Source organism: Hydra vulgaris, chromosome 11, assembly GCF_038396675.1.
Source record: "Hydra vulgaris chromosome 11, alternate assembly HydraT2T_AEP".
Taxonomy (NCBI): domain Eukaryota; kingdom Metazoa; phylum Cnidaria; class Hydrozoa; order Anthoathecata; family Hydridae; genus Hydra; species Hydra vulgaris.
The window spans coordinates 1,343,559-1,350,000 of NC_088930.1; positions in this window are offsets into that span (position 1 = coordinate 1,343,559).

Here is a 6,442-nt window from a genome sequence, read left to right on the forward strand (position 1 = left end):
CAATGGGATTTTTATATGAACAGTCTAGAAAATAAAATTTCAAAAACTATTGATATATAGAGCTAAACCTATTTTAGTGAAATCTGTCATAAATAGACAATGAGATTCTTGAAAAATAACTTCGTTGTTCCAAAATATAGTTTGAAATTAACCTCGATCTCAATTAAATATCGTGGGCCATATCTATGGAAAACATTCACAGACATAGCTAATATAACCTCACTAGATCTATTTATAAAGAAATCTAAACGATTCTTTTTATTTATGGGTTACACTATGCTTGATTTTAAATATTTCTTTTAAATAAAGTTAAACTCAAATATAAATGTTAAGAAAAATTTAAAAAAAAAAAATCTATTATCAAAATCCATTTAACAAAGTTTAATAATGATATTACCTCTATCTCAGAATGGTATGTATATGTGGGTAATATTTATTTGTTTTTTGCTACTGTAGAAAATGCAAGCAGTTAGCAACTACTATTTAAATAGTAATTGCTAACTGCTAACATAGAGAATGCAATATATAGAATACATAGTATAATACAGTGGCGGATCCAGCATTTTTTAATCTTTAAGATAGCTAACTTCCAGACATGGAGCTAACTCCAAACATTTTTATGTTTATACTTATATCAAATAATGAGGGTTCAAAAATTATGACCATATAAAAATTACAACCCCCTCAAATTGAGGGGGTTTGAACTTTATTAGGTCATAATTTTTAAACGCTGAGAGATAGTACTATGAAACTTAAAAATTATCGATGAATATAAGTCTAGTTGAGAATAATACAAAAAATATTTCATCAACTTGTTGCTCTCACGTCTGGGGCAGGTGTAGCAAAAATTTTTGGGCTTTTTTGTTCCCAGCCTCCAATCACCGCAATTTTTTGCAAACCCTCATTATTTGACATAAGTATAAACATAAAAATGTTTGGAGTTAGCTCCATTTCTGGAGGTTAGCTATCTCAGAGATTAAAAAATGCTGGATCCGCCACTGTAATATACAATATATAGAATACAAGAGAAGCAAATATTTGCTTCTCTATGTATTAAAACTTATATAAAACAATACGATATATTATCTTCTAGTTTATATTTTTACGTCTTTATAATAAAATATTTATAAATTACGATTTTATAAAAATGGTGCTCGGTGATAAAAGATTATGACTTCTTCTTGCTCCAGCTATTTATTTTATGGTATATGTTATGTTTATGAAAATTGTATTTATAGTAAAAGGCGAAATAAACTAAACTAAACTAAAAAAAAAAAAGGCATGAAACTTAAATAATAATCAGATTTTTTTAATTAAAAAGACAAATAAACTGCTAATTACAACCCAATTAGCGCAGTTAAAGGAGTTTTCTAGAGCATTAATAAATAATGGTTATGTAGCCAAATCGGATTTGGTTGAATAATTACTATAAATAGAGGCAATTTTGTAATATTTACTATTTTGTAATATTTACTATACGCAGGGGCGCACAGAGGGTGGGGGACCCGGGTCGTTTTTATTATTATTTTTTTTTTAATATTTCGCTGTTCATATAAAAATAAGTAATAAAGTTACAATAAAACTTTTACGTTGCACCAAGAATATTTACATAAAACAGACTCAGGCTCAAAGAAGATACGTGACTATGAAAAGATTGTGGTGACTGGTGTCACCACAATCTTTTCATAGAGCCCCTTTAGCAATAACATTTAAAGCGCATATGGTTTTAGTAAGTTTACAATAAAATATATTTTCTGAAAAATATTACGTGAACAATGAACAATATACGTTAAAAAAACCGTTGCAGCATAAATATTAAAATCTTTAATCCAACAAATTTAAAATAAACATGCTTTATCATACCAAGTACATATAAGTAATATATATATATATATATATATATATATATATATATATATATATATATATATATATATATATATATATATATAATATATATATATATATATATATATATATATATATATATATATATATATAATATATATATATATATATATATATATATATATATATATATATATAGAGAGAGAGAGAGAGAGAGAGAGAGAGAGAGTATTATAAACATATAAACACATACACACACATACATACACACTTACACATACATACGTACACACACATATATACATACACATATACATACATACATTGTTTACATTGACTGCTTTACTTCAGTCTTGTTCATATCATCTCTTCAACACTAATATCATTTGGGCTAACACACACAAAACTAAATTAATAAGATTACAGAGCTTACAAAACCACGCATGTACAGCAATTAACTATTTAAAGAGATTAGAAAATCCTTCCCCTGTAATGAAATACATGAATGGTTTCCCCCGGCATCATGTTTGTGGGGCATCATCATATGACAAAAAAAAGTTATCAGTATTTCAAATAAAAAATTGTAAACATCTTATAAAGAAATCAAAATTGTTTACTTTGTGCCCTTCATCCATCAGATTACAGAGAGATTTCAAGCTTTGAAATTGCAATGTAGATTATTTTCCTTCATCTGGTCTACGCCTGACGTCAATTTAGACTTACCAAACAGTCATGAATCTAAAGTTAAGTTGAGGTCATTTGAATACAGAAGTTAATCTCGTACTTCTGTATTCAAACGACCTTAGTGAAGACGAGTTTGTTGATGAGTTCTTCCACTTTTCGTCGGTTCGATGCCATCTATTGACAAATGATTTAAAGGAAATTTTCCCAAATATGCATCTTTCTTCGTATCTTTTTTACTTTGCCAGTACCTGTGGCTGAAGGCGAGAGATCTTTTAGCAAGTTAGCTCTCGTCAAGAACTCTCTAAGAGCTACCTTGGAACAGGTTTGTCTTAAAAACTGTTTTATTTTTTCAATTGAAGCAAATCATTCCAAGAAAATTAACTACGATGTTGTAACTTCCTACTTTGCTGCTAGAAAAGCTCGTAAAGTCTTGGTATAACATCAGAGAAACTTGATATCAAATCCAGAATTGTTTTTTTCTTTGTTGTATTTAATTGTTTTTTAAAATATTTTGTGAATATCAGAAATAACAGCTTTACTTTTCTTATTATTTTATTTTGGTGGTGGTTGGGGGAGGGCATTCAGTAAATTTTGAATAATATACCCCGGGCATCATGAAGTTTTTATGTGCCCCTGACTATAAATGTTAAAAAAAATAATTTTAATGATTCTTTACGATACAGAGTGAGAACAGAAGGGAGACTACCCCAGCTGGGGAGACTAGTCTCCCTACTGTTCAGGGAAAATCGCGTAGCCAATTATAAGCATTTATTTGAAAAACATCGAAAAGCTTTGAAAAAATTTTTTTATTCAAAACTTATATTAAAATTCATATTTGACTCTAAGTGTACATGGAAAATTATAAAATAAATAGCTGGTAAACTTAAAACGCTTGAACATATCTTAAGTTTCGTCATCTTCGTCACCAGTTTCGTCATTTAAATGATTATAGACGATTATATAAAAAGACGAAAATGAAAGCATAACAGAATCGAACAAAATTGCAAACAAATTTTATAAGTAATTTACGGAAATTGGTTCCAATCTTTCTGATAAATTTATCTAATTTAATATCGTCTAACAAGTTTGAAAGGGCGTTTAAATCTCTTAAGCAAAAAAAAAATCAACTGACGGAATAAATATTGTAATAATAAATTGTAATGAAATCTTTAAGGAATTAAATCTTAAATCTTTTATTTAGAGTCTTCAAAGCATCATTAGATCAAGGAACTTTTCCAGACCACTTAAAAATAGCTAAAGTTATTCCAAAATAAAAAAAACGGAGATAAAACAAATGTATCTATTTCCCATTTCAATCCTTTTGATGCTCTCAAAATATTTAGAAAGAATAGTTTATAATAGAACATATAAATAACTATAAACTGTTGTAAAAAATCATTTTGGTTTTATATTACTGTTGTATAATAAATTTTATAAAACTGTTATTTAATAATCAGTTTGGTTTTAAAAAGAATAGTTTAACGGAACATGCAATTATTTAATTTGTACGGAAAATCTCTCGCTCCTTTGATAAAAATTTATTAACTATGTTTATAGTTAACATTTTTGTTGACCTTTTGAAAGCCTTCGATACTGTAAGTCATAATATTTTGTTTCAAAAACTTGAATGCTACGGCATAAAGAATAATCTGTTAAAAATGGTATGAAAGTTACTTAACAGAACGGAAACAATACGTTCCGTACAATGATAAATGCTGTAATAAAATGACTGAAATAATATGTGGTGTTCCACAGGGTTCTATTTTAGGATCCCTTTATATTTTAATCTATATAAATGACCTCATAATGTATTATATTTGCCGCTGATACAAGTTTGTTCATATTGAATGCTAACGTCGATGATTCATTTTCCAAAGTTAACAAAGAACTTAAACACATATCCAACTGATTTAAATGCAATAAACTAACCATGAACGTAGACAAAACAAAATATATATTCTGTTTCACTCCTTTTTTAAAAATAACCCTACTGCCAAAAATCTTACATAAATTGTTGATTGACAAAGTTGAAAGAAAAAAGAATCGTCCATAAAGTTTTTAGGAGTTTATTTAGAGAAAAATGTTACATGGAAACCACATAATAACTACGTCAGATCTAAAATTGCTAAAAGTATTGAAATTTTTTAAAACCAGACATTATTTAAACAAAAAAAACCTTATGCAATTTACTACTCACTTATACATAGTTATATTATCTATGCGACATCGTTATCATCTGCAGAAACACGCGATACGTATAATATTTTTTCAAAATTGTTTTGTGCATACAAATGTTGTTTATAAACAACATTTTTATAAATACATGAAAGTTCTTAAAATATATAAACTAAACGTTTATAAATTTCTATGTTTTATGTTTCAATATCAGAATGATTTAGGACTATTTATTTTCAAAAAATTTTTCACATTAAAAACAAATAATAAATATACCCTGCGAAATAATAACTTTTTAAATGATTCATTTTGCCGTACAAAATTTAGTCAGTTTTGTATTGCACACCGTGGACCTTTTTGTGGAATAAAATAGTTTTGCCAAATTAGGCAAAACTATTTTATTAAGTGTTTTTAAAAATAAACTAAAAGAATTCATTCTTTCATCGAATAAAATATTTATATATTTTTAGCAGTATATATTATTACTTTAGATATTGTAAAATGTATTTAAGTTTTCTTTGTGCCTTTCTTTACATTTCGATGGCTAATCTTTATTAATTTTAACTATTTATACACAAAATATTTATATGCAAAATGTAAATGACGAAAACTAATAAGAATAGTAAAAAAGTATTAAAAAAATTTATAACAATAATAACAAAAAATAAACTAAAAAATAGGAAAAAAAAAAAAAAAAAATGAATGTATATGTCTTTATAGGGATTTATGCGTATCTCCAAATATATGTATGTATACTAATTTTGGAGATGAACCATTCCGTGGCAGTGGTTAGGCGATTTTTTCGGCATGACTATAAACGCACCAATGTTTAGTAAACTGGTGTAAAATACAGCGATACCATTGTATGGATCTTTATCTTCTTTTGCTCAACCTTTTAGATAATCTAGATGCGTATTTGGAAGTACACCAGTACAAATATATTTTTATTACGTTCGATTAATAAGATTTTAATAATCGTATTCGACAAACAAGATTAACAATTATACCCGACAAATGAGATTGAAAGAGTAAAGACGATATATTCATCTTAAAAATTATGGACGTTTTATTATTTTCTAAACTATTGTCATAATTAGACTTAATATTTATTTAGAAATATATAGAGACTATTGTTAACATGTTTCGGCAGTTATAAAGACTCTAAGGTTTGATGGATGCAAGCAGTTTAAAACAAATCAGTAAAAATAATTTAATAAATAAGCTTAAAAACTTTTATTGAAAAAGCTCTAACTTCACCAACACCGGTTTTGTGTGACAAGACCGGTCTTCTCGGAGTATCTGCGTTCTTTTTACTTTATTTATTTTTTTATATTTATCAATACGTTTTTATGTACTTTTTCTTTTTTTATTTATTTGCATTTTTATCTTATATATTGTAATAAAAAAATAAAAAAAATATAAACTATTCTTGTCGGCGAAGACGTGCTGAAATAAAGTGGAAATCACAAAAAACATTTTAAAAAGTCATCGCAAAATAAGCTGGATGAACGTAAAACGAAAAACAAACAGAAATGTTACTAAAAGAAAAACTTTTACTACTATAATAAAATGAAAACCTTAAAATTATAACCGACAAAATAAATAAAATGGAGAAAGACATTTGTGACAATAAATCACGAGTAAAAAGGTTTTAATCAACTTGAGGTAGATGTGGGGAAAATTTTAAATAAATGGAGCATGGGGTACCTTTATAAGGCAAGTTAAAAACAAAACA